This window comes from Lissotriton vulgaris, chromosome 10, assembly GCF_964263255.1.
Source record: "Lissotriton vulgaris chromosome 10, aLisVul1.2, whole genome shotgun sequence".
Lineage (NCBI taxonomy): Eukaryota > Metazoa > Chordata > Amphibia > Caudata > Salamandridae > Lissotriton > Lissotriton vulgaris.
The window spans coordinates 170,510,819-170,533,736 of NC_141698.1; the positions used below are offsets into that span (position 1 = coordinate 170,510,819).

Genomic DNA, 22,918 nt, shown 5'->3' on the forward strand with positions numbered 1-22,918 from the left:
ACAGATGGCGCAAGCGTCAGACATAGACATTGATTAAAAGTTGAGTTGCAATTGAAAATCGTCTGATTTGTGAAATAATTGCAAAATCCGGGCACAATTCTAATACTGGACTTTCTTCCACCACTTCACCATATGTTGGATAAAATTCCAATGTTGGATCAGACGGAAAGCGTATTGGTTGAGTTCACCCATAACAAAGCAAGAGAAAAACCATTGTCCCATGGCGATAGTCCTTCCCTCTTAGGTGCACCGTCTGAATCTTGATTTTATGCAACGACTGTGCTTCAGGCTCCAGGTGGGTAATCTCTTTGCTCACTAAAAACACCCCATCAATTTGACACACACTTACATTTTGTTGTGCCTTAGAGAGGCAAGGGAAGAATAGGGCTGATAGAGCTTGTTCCTTGAAGGGCAGTCTTTCCATTCCTTGGTTGTAAGCAGAGAATGCGGGAGAGTGCTTTTCAGACGTCCCTTTCTATTTTCATCTTTGATGTTGAAAACGTGTTTACCAGTGGAAGGCCGACATGGCTTGCAGGTGGAGGGCGTGGGGGGGATCGCGGGGGAGGGGAATTGCGCGCACTTACCATGAGGCCGAGTCCCATGTTTCTTCTCCTGCTCTCCTGCCTCTGACTTCAGGAACAGGAAGCAGGCAGCCAGGCTCCCTCATCTAAGCTAATTACAATGCAGCAATGCAGTGTTGTGATTGGTCTGAGCGCTGTGACAGGGCGCTCAGCAAGCGGCTGGAAGGGTGGGCATGTTCTCCATGCAGGCTGTAATGCAGCCTGCATGGAGAACGGATAAAGTGTGCATGACTGCTTTGGGCGACCCAAGAGGGTCGACCAAACAGTCCTTGCGCACTTAGGAGTGGGAAAGCCACTCCTCCCCTGTTACGAGAGAAGAACAGCCCTGTCCACCCGCCCGCAAGTAAAGCAGCAGGACACGGAGCCTAAAATGTTAATAACTCTAAGTTATTAGAAAAACAAATTTTATAGGGATTAAGGCAAAGAGTTTTGTAAAGCGCACATAGCTGCCCTGAGGCGTCCAAGCGCTGAGATTGAGGCTGAGGAAGTGGTTGCTTAAGGAGATATATCAACCCGACTACTGTTTATTAAACAGGAACGTTTTCAACTGCTTGCGGAATGAGGTGAGATCGGGGTTGGACCTTAGATGTTGGGGGAGAGCATTCCACATCTTAGCCACATTATAGGAGAAGGAGCGGCCTCCCGCTCTTGTTCTCTTTATTTTGGGAACTGTAGCCAGAGTGGCAAGGGTTGAGCGCAACTGTGTAGCAGGGTGGTAAGAAGTAATGAGGGATAGATTGATTGCTGGGCCCATAGACCAGAATGCCTGGTGAGCAATACAGAGGGATTTGAAACTGACTCTTTCCCTAACGGGGAGCCAGTGTAGCTTTGTTAGCCCGGATTTCACAGATGACCTACGAGGGATTTGCAGAAGGGTCCGGGCAGGGCAATTTTGTATTATTTGTAATTTGCGCAGAGTAAAATCAGGGGCTCCCAGATACAGGGCATTCCCGAAATCCAGACGGGATTGAATCAGGCCCTGTATCACGGTCTTTCTTGCTTCAAAAGGGAGCAGAGGGAGGATCTTTCTGATGACTCTGAGAATGCCAAAGCAGATGGCGGATAATCTAGTTGCCTGATGGTCAAATGACAGAGACCTGTCCAGCCAGATGCCAAGGCTCTTGATGGTATCCTTGGGAACCGGAGCAGGGCCTAAACAGGGTGGCCAAAATGCATCGATGGAAGCTAGTGCAAGCCGACCCAGTAGCATGAGCTCAGTCTTGTCTCCATTGAGTTTGAGACAAGACTTGGTCATCCAGCTCTTGACCCTCTCCAGACAGCCTGCAAGATCCACCTCTGCTAAGGAACCCCCTTCTTGAGCCAAAGAAACCACCAGCTGAGTATCGCCCGCGTAGGTAATGATCTTAATCCCATACGGGCAGACGATCTCAGCCAGCGGCCTCATATAGACGTTGAATAACGTCGGGCTCAACGAGGATCCCTGCGGGACTCCACAACGCAGGGGCATACTGGTGGAGGTGGCATTGCCTTCATAAACCTGGAAGGTTCTGTCGCTCAAATATAAGCTGAACCACTCCAGTGCTCTGCAAGATATTCCAGTATCCAGGAGACGGTGCAAAAGGATACCGTGGTTAACGGTATCAAATGCAGCGCTCAGATCGAGGAGGATGACTGCCACCGATCCTCCCCGATCTAAGATTTTCCTGGATTCCTCCGTGACCGCCAATAGTGCGGTCTCGCTCCCATGCTTGGGTCGGAAGCCTGTCTGAGAGGAATCAAGCAACTAGACCATTTATGTACTTCTCAAGGATTTTGGCCGCCCAGGGAAGCAGGGAAATCGGACGAAAGTTGCTGAAGTTCTTAGTGTCCAAGTTGGGTTTTTTGACAAGGGCCCTCACCATGGCCCGTTTCCAAGCCACTGGGACAGTGTTAGTAGAAATTGAGGTGTTAAGTACTTCTAATAGAGTAGGAAGAATGGTCTGAGCGACAGAGACTAGGATATGGGGAGGTGCGGGATTGCTGGGGGAGCCCGATTTCACCTGTCGCATAAGGGAGGTGAGTCGGTCCACATTCAACAGGGGAAATTCCGCCAAAGCGTAGGGACAGTTGGATTTAACTTCTTGTGAAGGACATAGTGGTGACTCCTTCAAACTGATCTGCTCTGTAGGTGGAAAGGAGGAGTATATAAGATCGATTTTATGGAAGAAGAAGTCTGCCAGATTTTCACAGCGGAGCAGAGGATTATGATCAATTAGTGGCGGCGTTGAAAGGTTAATGAGGCTTTTTACAATTTGATAGATCTCCTTAGAGCTGGAGCCTGCTTCTGCAATTCTATGGGTATAATGTAGGGATTGAGCGATCTTTATGTCTTTTTTATAGGCTCTGATGGCCTCTCTGTAGATAGTTTTATCTGGCTCAGCATATCCCAGCTGCCATTTCCATTACAGTCTTTTGCAATAACACTTTTTCTCCCGGAGCTCGTCCGAGTACCAGGGAGCAGAAATCCTAGATCGTTTTGAGACAGTTTTCTTAATGGGAAGTGTGGCATTTAAAGAGATTTTTATCCATTCATTGAACGTCTCGTTGGCTAGCGATGGATTCTGACCAATCGATGGAATTGAGCTTTGTAGCTCATGGGTCCACCGTTCCAACTGGATTTTTGATCAATTGAATGTTTCTCGCACTGTCGGTGTGAGAGCCGAAAACGTATCCGTCTTCCATACTAAGGGAATTAGTGCATGGTCTGTCCAGGGAAGTGCTATTGGGGGACAAACCTTCAAGTTAGGACAGTTACTGAACACCGGATCTAACAGGTGACCTTTGGTATGTCTAGGGGACAAGCTGAGGCAACTGTAAAGCGGAGCAATCTCCAATTAATTTTCTAGCGATGTAATCAGTCGCATCGGCGAAATGGATGTTAAGGTCGCCTAAGAGTGTATAGTTAGAGGGGCAAAAGGCAAGGTCTGCAACCAGCGGGGGCAGTGATTCGTAGAACTGTTTGGCTGGGCCCGGTGGACGATATATGAGTGCTCCAGAGAAACTCGTGTTGGGGGAAAATTCCAGGGAGAAAGACAGGCTTTCGCAGTCTGTGAAGGGGTTGGGGATGCTGCGACAAGTGAAACAATCCCTGAAGATGATTGCTAATCCACCACCCCTATCATTGGCGCGATCCTGTCCTATGATTTGATAGCCCTGCCTCAATGTTTGAACTAGCTCAGGGTCGGAATACGGTGTCAGCCATGTTTCGGTAAGAAAAAGTACGTCAGGTCTTATATCGTCGAGTAACAAAGATAATTCTGTGCAGTGCCTTGGCAAGGACCTGCAATTTAAGAGGTACATTCTAAATAGTTGTTGTTTGTCTACATGGGGCATTGGTATAAGGTGCACCTTGCAATGTCCACACTGGGAAGGTATGTCTGGAGGGAGATACTTATGAGCACAGGTCAAATTTGCCTGCTTGTTGATATCTCGTAATTCGGTGGGGGTGTAGCTTATGACAAAATCTATGGGAGATGTAGGGGTTGTGGCCCCTGGCCCCGGCCGGACGCGGACGGGCGCACACGGGCTCGCCTTTGGCCTGCGTTCGGCGCGCCATTGGCGTGCCCGCTGCGCTTCCTAGGTGGGGATGCCATTTTGTGTGAGAATGGGCAGGAGGAGCGGAGCACTAGTCTGCTCGGCTGGCTCCTCACCCAAGATGGCGGGACCCACAGGGGGAGAGGTCTTCAATGAATGCGGTAAGACTTCTGTGCAAAATGTGCAATGAGCGTTTTAAAAGCAAGAACAACAAGAGCATTTTTTTAAAAAGAGAATTAGCAGCAACAGATAGCAGCACTCGCAATAGTTACTGACAAGGTCCCGGCTTCCGCCTCAGGACTAACAACACACCACACAACTAGCAATCAGCGGGGTGCGTCTAGATCTGGTCTTTTATGTGAGAAGGGGCGGAAGGAGCGGAGCACTAGTCTGCTCGGTCGGCTCCTCACCCAAGATGGCGGGACCCACGGGGGGAGAGGTCTTCAATGAATGCGGTAAGACTTCTGTGCAAAATGCGCAATGAGCGTTTTAAAAGCAAGAACAACAAGAGCGTTTTTTTAAAAAGAGAATTAGCAGCAACAGATAGCAGCACTCGCAATAGTTACTGACAAGGTCCCGGCTTCCGCCTCAGGACTAACAACACACCACACAACTAGCAAATTTTGGAAGCATTCTTTTGATTATATATATATATATATATATATATATATATATATATATATATATATATATAACCTACTGGCGATAGCCAGTAGGTATATATAGTTAGGATTTTTTCTCTATGGAACTTTTGAAAATTCTATGTCTAATAACTTTAGCGTTTGTGGACGGAATCGGCTGAAATTTTCAGGAAAATGGCACATTTTGTTTCTGAGCAGCCCCTGAAAATTTGGGGGGGTTCCATCAAGGGGGGGCCGACAAAAAAGGGGTTCCCAAAACGCGTTTTTCCCATTCATTTTTCCATAGGGCCTTTGGCCTCACTATTAGCTCGAACGGCTGAATGGATTTGCACGAAACTTGGCAAAATTGTAGGGACTGTTAGCCCGATGTGCCTTTGCTGGGTCTCAATATATGTGTTCCAGTGGATTTTGAGAAATTAACGTTTAAAAAAACAGATATATCTGTGACAGCGTCCTGGATAGCGCACTAGATCGCGTACTTTTCGCGTAACGGCGCTTTGCGAAGCGAAGCTGATTGGCTCTCCGGCGTCTGTCAACATTCTAAACAGTCCGGTGCGGCCGCCATCTTGTCTCTCGGTAGGATCGAGAGACAAGAGGAGGAGAAAAACGAAGGGGGAATTTAATGAAAGGGGGCAAGGTAGACCCCTCTTGACCCCCTAGGAATGATGTTGGGGTTATTAAAGGGTTCCGTGGGGAAAATAAAAAAAAAAAAATTTTTCGCGGTAGAAGCGCTTCCCGGTTCGCGAACTGGGTAGCGAATCGGGACGCGAAACGGGAATTCGCCATTTTGTGTTTCGATTTAATTAAATTACTAGATGGAGGAAAAACTATGTGAGTATTGGGTATAAGGGGGTACGGGAGACGTATCCTGACCCCCTATGTTTTCTGAGGGTGGTTGAGGAGGCTCATATATGTTGATACTTGTCTTCCAGCGGTTGCGCGTGAGCGTTTTTTTTTTTTTTGCCGCTTGACTTCTGTTAACGTTCGATTCGAAGGAAATTAGGAAGTGTTGATCGCCATTTTGACACTGCGAGTAAATATATTGTAAAAAATAATTGTTATTAATTAATCAGTATTGATAAACATTGTCTGCGCCATCTTGCTTTTTTTCCAATGCCACACTTTTGTCGTGCACGGCAGCCATTTTAGATGCCTTGACCAGACCCACTCTCTGCACGCCGCCGATCCTCAGCATGGCTCCCCACCCTCGCAAGCATCTCCCCCACGCACTGGTCACCCCTGCTCTCTCTCTGATGCATGGGCCATAAACTTCCCCCCATCTGCGCTGCTCTTCCCTGAGTATCACCCCCTGTGCCCGCCCGACACCTCCCTTTCACCCTATTCACTACCGCACCCTCTGACACTCCTCTTCCTCTGTGTCTGATTGTCCAGGCCGGTCCCAGGCTATCACCTAGCCCTGCGGATGTAGTTTATGGCCCCAACTGTAAAGAATCACCCCTGTTTAAAGGAGTTACAGTAGATCAAGGTCGCCACCTCATGAGATCCGTTACACCACACGCGTTCCTACTATCTGATAACGATCCTGTATTGTGATTGGGGAGGGGATTCTCACTGTAAGGGTTTGTGGGACCGAGCCTGAAGCGGAAGATTCCAGGGATGCCTTTTTGTACATCAAAGTCTTCACAATTATGTGTCACATTAAAAATATATAGCACTCCAACAAAGTTGTAGGATTATAACACTTTAATAACTTATAAATATATACAACGCTTCAACAAAGTAAACACGTTAAAAAAAACTTTTTAAACAACTATTTATATGACATTGCTTTAACCAGGATAGACAAAGAAATGACACAGTGATGTAAAAGTTTCTGAAAGAAATTCCAAGAACGTCCCATGTGAAAGTGAATTTTATCTGGCAATTTTTTTTCTTTTCCTTCTCATGAAAAGAAAGTTAATGCCAGGTTTGTTATCTGCTTCATCTGCAAAAAAAAAAACTCTCGAGAGGGACCGAAAAAAATATAGCTATAGTAATCATACCATGCATCAGCACATGGAGAGGTGGCACCCTCCTAATTATTCGAAAGCACAACTTCGAGATTTGGTGGATAACCCTCGACCGGCAAAAACATCCATCAATGACTTAGCAATAAGTGAGTCAGAGGCAAGAGAAACGGTCCCAAATCTGCAAAAGAACTTTGGGCAGATGAGATTGACTTGTGTAGCATGTGGAAAATTAATTTCATGCGGAGAGATGAGTATTACTTTAATAAATAGATCATATGAAAATCATCAATGTCCAAAGCGTCCTAGAAAGTAATTTTTGTCATTTTTGAGGAAGAGAGATAACCTACAGTGGTACGGGGCCGTTTTCGTTCGTACTAGGGGGGCCAGGTGACATTCCTTCGGGGTGGCTTAGGGGCATTTAAAACAACTTCCCTGATACAGGTAGCATATAAAGTAGAGGCTAAATACCAGGATCTTTATCGATTACTTTATGCTGTACAAAAATGAAAAACACATACAACAAACTTGGACCATTCATATTTTCAATGTTTCTGCGTACTATACTTTTTAACCCTTAACTAATTGAGCTGCTTCATTTCACCTGCTTTTTTAAAAAATAAAAAAAAATCGGAAACAGTGGCCATTTCTTCGAAACTTACCAATGTACGCGTTACAACTACGTTTGCTTTATCAAAAACCTTTAATGAAAATGTTGGTGCCCAAATACGGGCCTACAACCCCGTGGGCCGGCCACGGAGCAGGCTGGAACTGTAAATGGAGGGGGGGGGAGTGTTTATTTGTGGAAAACATAACAGAGTCAGTGGTAGTTGATTTCATAGTAAAAAGTGCGACAAGTGCAACAAAATCATATCGATAATTCATTGTGAGCAAGTACCATTAGTGTCGACAATTCCAACCTTCAATAATAAATACAGTAATCAATGATGCATTAGAACTTAATATCAATTCATTGTTCGAACGTGTAATTAGTCTTATCCCATATCAATTCATGTGGTAAAAACTGCATACATATCTCATGATATCAAGGCTGAGCAATCGGGGCACAACAAGGAGTTGAGAGTTTCATTTGTACCGGCGCCATTTTGGGTGAGGTCAGGAAGGTCCAAGTCAAAATGTCTCCACCAAGTCGTGGTTGGACCGGGACCTCTTTCGGTAGTCCAAAAGTTTTTGTTGAAGGGTAGCAGAGGGGACTGGTGACATGAACCATCAGTGAATGTGGGGTGGGAGGAAACAATTTCTCCTACCGGGTCATACTGGTGTCCCACCGGAACTGATCAAGTTGGTAGTCTTGCAGGATTTTGATCATTTCAAGACTGAGGCCGGCGCCGGCATGAGCGCGCTGACGTCCCTCGGCTACGTCGTGGTCGTTCCGTGGGTGATCATGGCAGTCATTTCTCATCGGGGGTCGGGGGCCCCCGTGGCTCTTATAGAATCTTCAAAGTTGAGGAGAACGTTTCTGGACGCAGGACTCATTTTCAGGCTGAACTGAAAAGCGTCGTTGTACCGCAAAAGTAACCGAGACTGTCGGGTGAGTGCAGCGCCGCTGCATCGCAAGAGTGGACGAACCCTTTTGTTGGGTGAGTGGAGTGTTGGGGGTGCAGCTGAGGGGCCCCCACCTGGGGGGATGGGAGAGGCTCGTTCGCGCCGCCTCTCCCTCCCAGCGCACCCCACGCCGACACCTGGCGTTGATATCCGTGATGTCCGGACTAGGCGATAAGAGGGGGGGGGGTCGGAGGCAGAGGCAAGACATCCCCCCCCCCCGTGGCCTGCAGGGCGCTGCTTCAGGACCGAACGGGGAGCTCATACCAAGCCGGGGCCAGACCAGGAGATACGAGGGGAGGGTCGGTGGCATTTGCAAGACATTCCTCTCCAGTGTTGTCGCAGCTAGAGTTCCAGTCGGCCTCGGCTCCTCTCCTGGTGCACCTTACGTGACGACCCTTTTGTTGGGTGAGTGGAGCGTTGGGGGTGCAGCTGAGGGGCCCCCACCTGGGGGGGTGGGAGAGGCTCGTTCGCGCCGCCTCTCCCTCCCAGCGCACCCCACGCCGACACCTGGCGTTGATATCCGTGATGTCCGGACCAGGCGATAAGAGGGGGGGGGTTCGGAGGCAGAGGCAAGACATCCCCCCCTGTGGCCTGCAGGGTGCCAGAAGAGAATGGGAAGACCAGCACATTCCGGGCCGACCATCCCACGACTTCTCCGGCTGATGGCGGCTAGTCGGGCCCCGCCCTGCACGTGTCGAGGCCTCATCTTCCGGATGGGCGTAACCGTGGACCTGTTGCATTTCGGGAGTTTCCGGAATGGGGGTAGGTATCTGCTGATTTGTATCTATTTCATGTTACCGTTATTGTGTGTGGCGAGCGGTGGGACAGACATGCTTGGAGCAGTGGGGGGGTGGCGGAGGTTAGCTACCTCGTGGCTGCTGTAACGTCAAGCTTGGCTTCTCTCACCACTTCCATGTTTCTTATTTCTAGCGAAGTCAAAAACCCATCAGTGGCCTACCGATTTTGTTCGATTTCTTTCCCTTCTTTTTCAAGTGTGTTTCATTGTAAAGTTTCTGTTTAACAGGATATAGTTTTTACTTCATATTTTACATATGTCTTCTTTATTAGGGGTACTCTCCGGTTGAGCCAGATGATGTACCTCTAAGAAATGGTCCGGGTGGAACTAGTTTCTCAATCAGTGGGGAGTAGATGGGCATGACAGATTACAACGGGGGACAAAGGTCCGCATTACCCATCCTTCACTACTTGCAAAGACTAGACAGAATATTTCTATTCCACGTTATTTGCAAACAGAGAATACCTCGTTAGAACTATTCCTTGAACAATAAATGTCCAGCCAATCAATCAATCAGTGGGGAGAAAAACAGGCATGACGGATTACAACTGGGGACAAAAGTCCGCATTACCTATCCTTCACTATCTGCAAAGGGAGACAGAATATTCCTATTCTTCTCTGTTTGTAGACAGGGAATATCTCAAATAGCAATAATCAATAAAAAATTTTACAACTTTAAGGTAAATACTCACAATATGACTACTCAACGAAGTTAAAAAGTAACGGATATAGGTACTTGAGAGGTTTTCGGTGGCAGATAATCTACAATATACACTTGTACATATGAGTCTGATACAGGGCGGATCTCTGTATAACTATGGATAATTAGATATTAGGATGGCATACTTTGACTTGTGATGTTTGATCTCATTTAGTCACTTCAATCTAATTTTTACCATTATTTTTCTTTTTGTTTTGCAGATTAACTGCAATACTTATATTGGACTCCATATTATATGTTGTTTATTATGTTGTTTTGTTACTTATAGTTCTAGTTATTTATTGTAGTGTTATCTTTTAGTTATAGTTCCAGTTATTGTTTTAATAAAAGTTAATTAAAAAAGTACATACGTCTGTTTTTTTGTGGGGGTAGCAGTCATCAATAGAAATGATATTTATAATTTGAACTATAATGCTGAAGCTCACTCATTAGTAACATATTGTGGTGAAATTTTAACCTATGTGCTGACGTAAGTGTTCCATAAACTACTACTATGGTAACAGGCAAAATACTGTTTGGGGGTAGGGTATAATACGCAGGAATGCTGTAAAAATAAATGGGCAAGGGCTGTTTTGTTTTCCACTGTTGCAACATAAAGTGATCGATAAAAATCCGATAATCAGGCCTATCAGCGATTAAGACAGCAGGCCGAGTCTCTTTTGCTCAACGACTCCCTCATGGGACGAAGAAACGTCCTTTTTCACGAAATAGGAATATTTTACTTGCAGGACAGTTGTTAATTTCCCGTGAAAATACATTAGCCTGGAACATTGTTAGTGATAAACTGTAAATGCATCTGGGTCCTTTGCTTAAAAAAAAAAATATAAAATATATTTGTGAATTAGAATAAGAATATATGTTACAGCTATAGATATTTGCTATTAAAAAACCATTGAAATTCACTGAAAAAACCATAGGTTTTAGGCCATATATAGTTAGGGATTAGCATTTACAAAACCTTAATTTACTCGCACAAAACCATAGAAATTCGCATATATAGTTAGATGCAATAACTATATATCGCGCACCCGCAATCCACTGCTGATGATGTCACATATTACATCAATCATGACATGGTCAGTGACATCACTGATGACATCACTGATGACAACTCAAATGACAACACTGATGACAACTCAAATGACATCACTGACAACATCACTGATGACATCAATCATGTGATAATACGATCAACCTCTTCAGACTTTAATATAACCTTAGATACACTCAGAGTAAACAGACACTCACAGACTGTCACTCATCCATGGAGTTACTCACACACCTAGTCAGTCATGCAAAGAATCAATCACACCTCCATTTCCTCAACTATACAGTTATACACACCTTACTTATTCAAACATATACTAACACATATTTACTCTCTTATAGTCAAGTCAAGTCAAGTCAGAGAATTTATATAGCGCACTACATACCCAGAGGGTCTCAAGGCGCTTAGGGAAGGGAGGACGCTTACTTGTCAAATATCCACGTTTTAAGTTGCTTTCTAAAAGCTAGGTGGTTCTGGGTAAGGCGAAGGTAGGTGGGGAGTGAGTTCCATGTTTTAGCTGCCAGGTATGAGAAGGATCTGCCTCCCATGGTGGTCTTGTTGATGCGGGGAACAGTGGCGAGGGCTTGGCTGGAAGAACGTAGTTGGCGGGAGGGGGTGTAGAAGGACAGTCGTGAGTTGAGGCATTCTGGTCCGATGTCGTAGAGTGATTTGTGTGCGTGGGTTAGCAGTCGGAAAGTGATCCTCTTATTGACGGGTAGCCAGTGGAGGTCTTTCAGGTGGGCAGAGATGTGTTCGTTACGTGGGATGTCTAATATGATCCTGGCTGAGGCGTTTTGGATTCGTTGGAGTTTCTTCTGGAGTTTAGCGGTAGTACCTGCGTAGAGGGTGTTTCCATAGTCCAGTCGGCTCGTGACCAGAGCATGGGTGACTGTTTTTCTGGTTTCGGTGGGGATCCAGCGAAATGTTTTTTTGAGCATGCGAAGAATGTTGAAGCAGGATGAGGATATGGCGTTGACTTGTCTGTTCATTGAGAGTGAAGAGTCCAGGATAACGCCTAGGTTCCGTGCGTGGTCTGTCGGGATGGGTGCTTTTCCAAGGGCTTCCGGCCACCAAGAGTCGTCCCATGCAGAGGGGGATGTACCTAAAATGAGGACTTCTGTTTTATCTGAGTTCAGTTTCAGACGGCTTTGTTTCATCCATTCGGCAACTTCTTTCATTCCTTCGTGTAGGTTTGTTTTGGCGGTGCTGGGGTCATTGGTGAGAGAAAGGATCAGTTGAGTGTCATCCGCGTAGGAGATGATGTTGAGGTTGTGTTGGCGAGCGATGGCCGCAAGGGGGCTCATGTATACGTTGAAGAGAGTGGGACTGAGTGAGGATCCTTGTGGTACGCCACAGATGACTTCAGTGGCTTCGGATTTGAATGGTGGAAGGCGGACTCTCTGGGTTCTTCCGGTGAGGAACGAGGTGATCCATTCGAGTGCTTTTCCTTGTATTCCGATGTTTCTGAGGCGTTGTAAAAGGGTACTGTGGCAGACTGTGTCGAAGGCTGCAGAGAGGTCGAGGAGGATGAGGGCGACTGTGTCTCCATTGTCCAGTAGAGTTCGAATGTCGTCTGTTGCTGCGATGAGGGCGGTCTCAGTGCTGTGTTTTGCTCGGAAGCCAGATTGTGAGGAGTCGAGGGATTTGTTGGCTTCGAGGAAGGCGGCGAGTTGGTTGCTGACAGCTTTCTCGATGACTTTAGCTGGGAAAGGAAGGAGCGATATGGGGCGGTAATTTTTGAGTTCGGTGGGGTCCGCTGTGGGTTTTTTCAGAAGGGCGGTGAGTTCAGCGTGTTTCTAGCTTTCCGGGAAGGTGGCAGAGTTGAAGGAGCAGTTGATGACGTCTCGGAGGTGCGGTGCTATGACTGAGTCTGCTTTGTTGAAGATGTGGTGAGGACATGGGTCTGTGGGGGATCCTGAGTGGATAGAGTTCATCAGGCGGATGGTGTCCTCAGTGGAGATTGGGTTCCAGTCGTTAAGAGCGTTCAAGGGGGGAGAATGTTCAGCATATGGTTGGGTGGGTTGGTCTCCGGATTGGTTGTCGAAGCTGTTGTGGATGTCTGCAATTTTGTTGTGGAAGAATAAAGCCAGGGAGTCGCAGAGGGCTTGAGAAGGGGTGATGTCGTTGGAGTTGGCCGAGGGGTTGGTAAATTCCTTGACGATGTTGAAAAGTTCCTTGCTGTTGTGGGCGTTGTTGTCTAGTCGATCCTTGAATGCTGTTTTCTTGGCCTTTCGGATTAGTTGGTGGTGTGTGCGGGTGGCGTTTTTGAAGGCGTCCTTGGTGCTAGTGGTTGGGTCTTTTTTCCAGGCCTTTTCAAGGGAGCGGCAGAGTTTCTTGGACTTCTTAAGATCATCGTTGAACCATGAGGCCTTCTTGCTGCCAGGTTTGCGTTGACGTTTTTTCAGTGGTGCTAGGATGTCGGCGGTGTTGGATAACCATAGGGTGAAGTTGGCGGCGGCTTGGTCTGGGTTAGAAGAGTGGGCTGGGGTGTTTAGAAGGAGCGATGAGGAGATCTGGTCGATGGTGATTTTGTTCCAGTTTCTTTGCAGAGTTGGTTGGAGGTGGTTGGTGGGTTTCGGCTTGTTGTAGGTGAAGTGAACGCAGCTGTGGTCAGTCCAGAGGAGATCCGTAGTGTGGCTGAAGGAGACATGATTGCTGGAGGTGAAGATGGGGTCGAGTGTGTGACCTGCGATGTGGGTGGGGGAAGTGACCAGTTGTTTAAGTCCGAGATACAAGTTTACAATGATCCATTTCAGCCACTCACACATTCACTGGCTCTTATGCACAGTTATTTATATATGTCAACTCTCACATGTACTGTGTTTTACATATGTACTTACTTTGACATGTAGCACTGAGATATCCATTCACTCATCAATACACTCGTACACAGTCAACCACCCATACAGCTGTTTCCACATGCAGTTTTGAACCCATACATCTAGTGAATCAACTGTTCACACATGTATGCACAGAGTCACACACTTCCCAGCCACCCCCACACACACACTTACTCTCCCATACAAATACTTGGGCAACCAATCAATAACCTATATAGTTACTCATATAGCTACTGTTCAACACATGCAGCAGTTCATAGAACAACAGATATAATGATGCACAAATTAAGACAGTTTAGTCACTAACCCATGCACTCAGTGAGACACATTTAATCACTCTCTCATACAGTCAGTCATGCACCTACTAAATCCTTCATCCAGACACTTATACATCCACTCATTCTTCAATATGTAAGACATATTTTAACTTTACAGAAACATACAGTCACTGGATGATGTCATCAGTGATGTTGTCAGTGATGTCATTTGAGTTGTCATCAGTGATGTCATCAGTGATGTCACTGACCATGTCATGATTGATGTAATATGTGACATCATCAGCAGTGGATTGCGGGTGCGCGATCTATAGTTATTGCATCTAACTATATATGCGAATTGCTATGGTTTTGTGAGAATAAATTAAGGTTTTGTAAATGCTAATCCCTAACTATATATGGCCTAAAACCTATGGTGTTTTCAGTGAATATATATATATATATATATATATATATATATATATATATATATATATATATATATATATATATATATATATATATATATATATATATATATATATATACATATATATATCAGAAGTCTTTTCCGAAAAAAATATCAGTGACCCAGGCAGGGGGTTCAAGGAAGCACTTTATTAACAGCAGAGTCCCAACCGAATGCATTTCGGCATTTGTGCCTTCGTCAGCGCTCCTCTCCTACTGCTTCCCGTGCTGTGGGTAGGCAAACCTGTCTCGATGTTGGAGTAGTCTGTTTAACTCCGCCCCCTGGTGACATCAGGCTCTCCCTTGTAGTCCTGTGGACACAGACTACAACTCCTGAAATGCCTCTGTATGGTGCACTCAGGGAAGGAGATGCTATGCGGGGGAACATACACAGAGTGGGTATCGAAGACACGCACAGACTCGAAAATTGAAGGAAGGTGGAACAAAACAATAATCCAATGTCTCCTCGAGTCCCCTGTCTTTTACCGCAACAGCCTTTCCGCCTGGGGTTCAATCCAATGTCTCCTCAAAATGAAAGGAGTTCGACACAGCAAGGGTTGTTTTCAAGTGGTTTATTTCTTGCCAAATGGGTTGCGCAGTTGGTATTTAAACAAGGTGAGTCCACAAGAGCTTCCCTCCGCATGGAATACTGCTTCCTCTCTCCCCATGCATATGAGTGATCACACAGTGGTATTAAATGCTGGGGGGCGACGCGTTGTATTTTTATACCCACTCCAAAGTTGCTGTCGGACGCATTGCTCCAGACCGGGAGGGCGTGTCGGTAATCAGTGGCAGGGTACTGGTAAAACATAGAATCCAAAACCCCCTCACAATGAAAGTTGTCCGACACAGCAAGGGTTATTCTCAAGTGGTTTATTTCTTGCCATTGTGTTGCGCATAGTCTCTGGAAATGTGAAGCGTCAAGGCAGATGTGTTTCAGCAATTGTCTGCTTTCCTCAGTGCCGGCTTCACAACGAGTCGTCTCACATGGGGTCCATTTGATAATTAATATAGCCACTCCCACTGACGTGATGGCTCAACCCCACTTTGATCGAAAGGGCAAACTGTCTCTTTTCGGCGACTAAACTAAGCGCAACACTTCAACCCGCTGCAGTGCGGCATGCCACATTCGACGTGAAGGCCCATTCAGTATTCAGCATTTCAGACACACAGTGGTGTCCCAGCAATGTTATCTCTTGGGCAGCACACTCGCAACGACAGCCATTACCAGTTGTTATTTAAATATATATATATATACTTGCAAGGGTCGGTAAAATGGAGGATCTTAATATATCATCATAAACTTTATTCGACAGTTAAGTCATAAAAGCGCATCATAAAACATTCATCAAATAATCAATACAGTCTAAAACAAGCATAGCATAATAGTTTATGTAAATAATTAAGATACAATTAAACTCCATACAGTAACTATCGAATATGTTGTTTAAAAAATATATGAGCTAAAATTATTTTAAAATTATCAAACTTACAAAAGAGCATAATTAACATATTCACTAATTCATTATATGGGATAGGGAGTGGTTTAGTAGCGCACAGTACTTACCACATGAACAAAAAACCCATACCCCACTACCTATTCAAAAGATTACTTTTGCTGGGGTAGAGATGAACCAAGAATAGGCCACTACTCGCTAGGTAATAGCATCAATTTTGATCGTATTGTCCATGCCCAATTCAAGAACTTCGCTACAGCTATAGCAATAGGTGGGCTGGGGTCTGAGCCTAAAATTCTCAGGGCCTCTGCATATCTTTGAGTACCCCATTAGTCGACAGATTGGTTTTATCCACTTGCGACGTGGTGCAATATATAGAGGACAGAAGAACAAGATGTGCCTTACGGATTCTTGCTGATTCATGCACCTAAAACATCTGTGACCAGTTGACCCCACCCATTTTGCTGTAAATAACCTAATCGGAAGAGTTCCCATCCTGAATTGGAAATACAGTTTACGATCGAAAGGCTTTTCTATAACATCCCAATACCTTTCTAGCACTGGGTAGGGCTTAAATTCAAGGAATCGTCCAGTGAGGTGAGAAGAGAGTCCTTTCGAACATGTTGCTGTGAAGACCATCTCCCAATATCTTCCCTTCAAGTTTTTTTTAGAGGGAAAGGCTGCTTCTAGAGGGTCATCCCAAAGTTCGATCATACCCAACCTCACTAGTGAGGATCTAATCTCCTTCAGCCATTTAATTTTATGGAAGGAGTCCTTTTCCATAATATCCTTAAGACCCTGGGCATAGTGCGAGAGTTCCTCAGTAGTCCATATTATACGCCAATACAATAATGGGTGAAGAATGGACAGATCCGCAACTGCTTTCCTACCAAGATCCCATAAAAGTGGTATTAGTGGTGTACTTTGTGGGACACTGGTAACTTTACGTAGGAACTCGTTCTCCGCCATAGACAGGCGTTTTAGATTTTCGAACCCCCACAGTTCGGCCCCGTATAGGGCTGAACTTAGTACTTTCATCCCATAGATGTCAAGGGTTGGACTAATTGGTTTGGTTAACAAGGTTTTACATTTTTGCAAAAGGAAACCTGACTGCTGTTGGTGCAACCTGACAGCCATATCAAGTTGGCTATTCCAACGCATATCCCTCTGCAGAGTAACACCCAGGTAGGTAAAAGCAACAACCTGCTCTAGTGGGCAATTATTCATATGTATACTACCTCTGAAAGATTTGTGTTCGTTGAAAGACATAAATTTTGTCTTGGCAGTATTTATTTCCAGACTGTGCAAAAGGCAAAAATCTCCGAACCATTGGAGGGCCCGCTGGAGACCGCTCTGTGTTTTGGAAATAATCAAGGTATCGTCCGCAAACATGAGGATTGGGATGCGAATACCTGCCAACTCAGGGGCATCCGTGGGGGCCAGGGAAAGGTAGTCTGCCACCCCATTAACTAAGAGCGAGAACAGGGTAGGCGCCATAACGCATCCCTGTCACACTCCTCGCTCAACAGGGAAGGTTTCCGTAACCTCACCCTGCAACCCCCACCGAACCCAGGCAAAGTTATCCTCATGTAAGCGCACGACCAGTGTCAGCAACTCTGGGGCCATCCCCAACCCCTCCAAGACTCGCCATAATTTACAGCGCGGAACTAAATCAAAAGCTGCCCTCAAATCAACGAACACAGCGTACAGAGCCCCTTTTCCCAAGACTACTGTACGCCAATAGAGGTTAATAAAACGAAAAACTTGATAGATTGTACTTGTTTTAGGGGGAAGCCGGCCAGAAATCGACTCAAGATGTTGTTTTCGTCCATCCAAGTCTGTATTTTACACAAAACTAACCTACCCATGATTTTCTGGATAGAATCGATTAGACTAATAGGCCTATAGTTGCCTGCTATAGACTTGTCTCCCTTTTGGTACACCGGAACAATTTCTGCCCCCTTCCCGGAGTGGGGGACAGCCGCTCCTTGAGCTATTGCATTTGCCAAATGGGCAATGTATAATCACCAAGTTTGTTTATCGTTTGAAAACACGTCGGCAGGGATGCAGTCAATACCCGGTGCTCTTCCCTCAGTTACTGTCTCTAATGCCCTGTCAACATCTTCTAACGTAAAAGCAACTTCTTCATAAAATGTGCAGGTGAGTGTACCATTGTTCTCATCACTACCACTACAGGCGTATTGTGGCTTGAAATAATCAATCCACAAGTGTTGGGCGACATTGTTCTGCGGGCGGTCCGGACACCCACCCTGTCATATTTATATGTGTCCCAGAATAGTTTTGAATTTTTAGCCACACGGGCTTCTTTAAGCTCCTGCCGCTTGCACTCATCCCATATTTTTTTTGCCTCACTCTGTACTTTCCTTTAACAGCCCCGTGCCCCTCTTATCCTACTCGGGTCCCTCATTTTTAGGCCCATGCTTATCGACAAGCTTCATTGTACCAGCTCTCTGGTTTTTTCCTGATTTTACTTCTACCTGAACCCGACTTACAAAAGTATGTTTTAAGTTGAGCAAAAAGTTTTGTATGAGCTTCGCTGATAGAAGAGTGGAAATCCCCATTGGTGGCACTAGGCCCCAGATCTACAAGTACCTTCTTTACATCATTTTTAGTAGAGCTCAAGGTATCAGGGTGCTCAATAACTTTGCTCCACTTAAGATGGCGCTCATCATTTGCTATAGCAATGTCAGGAGCTGTTTTATCCTGGGTTGCAGTTACAACTCCATCTGATCCCAACCTAAATAGTGAGGTAAGGGGGTTATGATCGCTCTCTATGCGAGCCTTTACCGCCATATCCACAAGGCAATGCCACAATTTTAGATGAACAAGCAGATAGTCTATACAGCTAGACCTGTGGCCATTATCATACGTTCTGTTGCCCTGTCTATCAGATGGCGTTCGGCCGTTAGCGGCCCTTAGTTGGTTCCTCATACATAGTCCCTTCAATTGTATTGCAGCCTCAGTCCATTTTTTTATAGGGATCAACTCAAGTTGGGGAATACCCCATCTTGAGTCTTCCTCCTCCGTTAAACTCTGGTCTTCATACCCTAGCGGCTCAAATGTCGTGTTGAAGTCTCCCGCTACAAGAGGCAGAGTACTACTAGGCAAGGCCTCAATTAGGATATCTAGGGCTGATATTACCTCAGACTTTTTCCCTCCCGGGTGTCCTCTTGCGTAAACATTAAATTATCAATGCTTACACCAGACGAAAAGCTGAGTCTCACTGCAAGGATATCATTATTTGAAACAGGAAGTTGTTGAATATTGCAGCTTAAATCCTGCTTAGCCCAAATCACTAATCCTCCTATAGTGCGTCCCTTTTTCTTTTTCACAGCAGGAATATAGAAATTGAGATAACCCAGCCTAAATAGAGAATCCATTGACCAAATCTCTTGAAAGAGGCAAATATCAAATTTATCAATAAAGTCGGACCAATCGGGCAAAATCTAATTTCAATCCGAAGTTCCAGGATACTAATGATATCAAGCAGTTTTTGCTAGAAGATCTACAAACATTATCAACCCCACCAATTAGGAGATCACACTGATGCTCTATATTCGGCTCAGGAACTAGAAGTAAATTTGTCTCACTCAGAGCATGGTTTAGTGTTACCTCACAACTCATCTGATTCGAGGCTACACTCTCTACATTTAATTGAATTCCATTATGCTTAAGGCCCAATGCCCCACCCTGAGAGCTGACGTTGTCAATATATAGATTTAAACTCTTGTCTGGGTTATCCTCAATAAAAGCCACTGCGTTAGACCTCGAGCAAGATTCAGATATTCGTCGTCAATCGCAGTCTTCCAGCCTGGACAACACGTCGTACCTATTGAACATCCTTATGCCCCCTGTGGTACTCCAATTCTGTGAACCCCCATCTGGTAACATTTTCATAGGGGCAGCGTATACAGATGGATAAAAGTAGGCCAAGGGTAATGACTGAATTAAGGACATTGTGCCTACTTGGGCCCAGTTGCAGATGTATTCAACAGCCCTCCTATCCTTAAAGTTAATAATTACACAATCCCCCTCTATGGCCTTCGACCGCACCCCCACCCAATCTACTCTTCTAGCAAACAAGATTTCAATTTCAGCACATACATGATTAGGAAGTGGCCGGTTAGTGTTAAGCCAATAAATACATTTGTTCTTCAACTCCGTGTACGACTCCCTTATATCCTGACTCAGTGAAGGAGCCCCCACTAGAACCATCACATAAGGGGCAGATTCAGGTGGAAGATTTATACTTGGTAGGCTTTTTATGGATTGAACAGGAGGGGAAATATTCGCTAATGGTTGTTGGATTGCAGGTCTACTGGCTTCCACTTGCCTTGCCCTGCCACTCTGCAGGGCTTGGTTAGGCACTTCTAATTTACTAGAAAAATGTGAGGGGGAGGGATCTGGAGACCTAGCGAGAGCGGTAGCTTCAACTATATTAATTCCATTTTGTGGGGCTGTGAGGTCAACAACAACATTATTATGCCCAGCCATGTTCGTTTGTGTACCAATTGACCCATTGGCCCGCTTTCCACCCCGCGCCTGGGCCGATGCAAATGATAGTTCTAGGCACACAAGTCTATTTTCTATAGAGTCCAGTCTATCATATATTGGGAGGCATGTCTTTTTAAAGATATGTTCCAACTTAGTCCAAAAATCGGTCCCAACTCAGCAGGTAGTACATCCTCAGAGCTTGATGATAAAATATCCCCTTCAGTAATAGGTTGACATATGGCAGTACTGTAGGGAGGTATTAGGGTCACATTCTCATTAGTTGAGTTAGCTTTCATAATTTTTGCTTTCCTTCCTTTCGCTTGAACTTGGGCCCCGATCCGCTTCCTTTTAGACGTCAAGCATACCAGTGGTTGAGGTACACCCAATTTAGAACTATAGGCTGATTGGGTCTTAACGCTAAATGACGGTGATCTTGACAAAATAATATTAGTATTAGTAATATTGCTAGTGTCACTTGCCGGGGGGCATACCGAGCACCCAACAGGTTGCAATAACTGAATTCCCTCACCCTCCCAGCGCTAGTCGATATAGCACAGATGGCAGACTGTTGGGGGGTTGGTGACGGGTCTTGGCCAAACTTCCCAATGAGGATCTTTTATCGAGTGCAGAATCCAGCGATAATCTTTTTTCTGTCAGCTCAATTTCGTGAGCTAAGACAGAGGACGCTCTTACGAGGAATTTATCCAGAGTACCTATTAATGACCCTCCAGTAATTGATTTTCTAGCGTTCCCACCTGCAGATTAGGACATGATTTTAAAAGGGATGGAACCAACTCCTCCTTTGGATGACTGATGATCCCAAATCAATGACAACCTGCTCAGAGGTTACCTCCACACACTAACCCTAATAGCAGATGTTAAGGGGGTAGCCCGTCCCGTCCTCGACCGTTCTCGAACGGGCTAAAACGGGCCCGCCCTTGGCCCGGGCTTCCCCCGGCGCGCGTCCGCGCACGTTCCGCGCAGCTGAAGTAACAAGTAGATTTGTAGGCCCAGGGCAAACAGGCTCAGGTGTGGGCTCTGTCACACGCCCCCTGGGACTTGTAGTTCTCCTTCGATATGCAGCACAAACCAGCGAAGCGGCTCCCGCGCCAGCGGGAGCCGCAAGAAGCTTTGTAGGCGCTGGACAAGCAGGCTCAGGTGTGGGCTCTGCCAGACAGCTAGAAGGATCAGTTTGCTTCTCACAAATGTTTCAGTTGAGATCTTCTGAGCACAGTGCCTGGTTGGTGAAAGAGAAAGGGGTGCATGAACCCCGTTCTTGCAATGCAAGTGTGGCACAACCTTTCCAACCCTCCTTGAATAATAAAGAAGCACTCAGACGCCCACTGCCTTTGTATTCATAAGCTTTCTGCAGCCACCAGTAAGCGTATGTTCAGAGGGCATTCTCACATCAGCTGTCCCCTAGTCTTCCACGACCTGGGTGACGGAACACATGTCACTCAATGAACTTAAAAGCAGAGGTCGAAGTAAGTGGGACCTACTGGGATTGCTGCCCCTATGCTTTTCCATTAGTGACATTAATTATAAATAAGGAATAAATATGGCAGCAGAATTCAGCAGGTGCAGCTCTTTCATTCAATAAAAAGCCTATGCTCAGCTAGGAAAACAGCCTGCAGCAGAGTGGATACTTTTCAGACAAAATCTGCTTCAGCTGCAGACATTATTGGGGGAGGGGTGTGGCTGCAGAAGGTTCCAAATTGGTCTGGTCAAAATTTAAAGTAATCCATCATAATTTGAGTAAATATTAGGAATTTTGCATTGTGCCTGTTTTTCGAAAGTCCCCAAATGATGCCATTACAGAACTTTCCACAATAATGGGATATTTGCAGTAATACAAGTGTGGCATTCGGGACACAAATGTACCACATACGCACAAGAAAAACAGAAAGCAAGGGGGGCGTGGCTAAGCGCGCAACGGGAATGGCCGCCTTTGGGTAGAGCTCCGCACCGAGCTCCCCTACCCGGCGCATTTACCCGTGAAACCGCCGCTTGCAGCCGGCCGAAAACCGCCGGCGCCGCACTGGGACGTCTCCCTTCACCACCCTGCCGATTCTGGGACAGATCGGTGACTATGAAAATCACCGAGACTTCTGCGGCGCGGAGGCCGCCCGCGAGGCACACAACCCAGACTGGCGATCAGGAGAGACCGCGGCTTCGCCACACACGGTAGGCCTGAACTCGCGGCCCACGCACTAGGTGATCGCGAAGTGCTGCGGGGTGCTGGCGAGATCTGAGACTGGCCCTGGCCCGACCTGCAGACCCACGCAGCAGGCGCCTCCCGCCCCCGTGCCCCGACCGGTCAGCAGCCCAAGACCGCCTGGAGGGAGCCGGCTGGACTGACGTGCACCAAAGGTAGGCGGGGAAGACCTGCTTCACCAGCAGCGGGGACCTGCAAACACCCCCCCACCCCCCCGGGGACCCTACCCCTCCACACAACGGCTGGTGGACCTGGCCCAGAACTGTCTTCGACAGGAAAAGACGCGCAGTTGGGTAGCGGACACGGCTGACCCTC

At 46.2% G+C, this 22,918-nt stretch overlaps 1 protein-coding gene across 1 annotated transcript in view; it reads right to left on the reverse strand.

The window, feature by feature from the left end:
- PDILT (protein disulfide isomerase like, testis expressed) overlaps positions 1 to 22,918 on the reverse strand; it is a 316,066-nt gene that overhangs the window by 261,931 nt on the left and 31,217 nt on the right. The gene's annotated exons all lie outside the window — the stretch shown is intronic.